Source organism: Etheostoma spectabile, chromosome 5 (assembly GCF_008692095.1).
Source record: "Etheostoma spectabile isolate EspeVRDwgs_2016 chromosome 5, UIUC_Espe_1.0, whole genome shotgun sequence".
In the NCBI taxonomy this organism is placed as follows: Eukaryota; Metazoa; Chordata; class Actinopteri; order Perciformes; family Percidae; genus Etheostoma; species Etheostoma spectabile.
This window is the reverse complement of record NC_045737.1, coordinates 37411673-37412026: the sequence shown is the minus strand read 5'-3', so window position 1 is coordinate 37412026 and position 354 is coordinate 37411673.

Here is a 354-nt window from a genome sequence, read left to right as displayed (position 1 = left end):
CTACATGCTCCAGCTGCTTCTCCTTTAACCTCACGCATTTGTTACCAGGCACAGTGTATATTTATGGATGAATTTGTGATATTTTTGAATGTATTTTTACATATTTTTGCACCTCTTTTCTATTTTTCTAACCTTCTTCTTAAGCTGAATAAAGTTTAAAAAGCGTCTCGGATCAGCTGGAAAATGCATCGTCACAAAGCCGTAGACAGGAAACGCAGAAAACCTTCTAGAGATACGAGGTTCTCACTGAACAGATAAATAAAACCATAGGCCTATATATAATTTTAATTTAGTAATCAGAATCAGCTTTATTCGCCAGGTTATGAGGACACATACGAGGAATTTGTCTTTGGA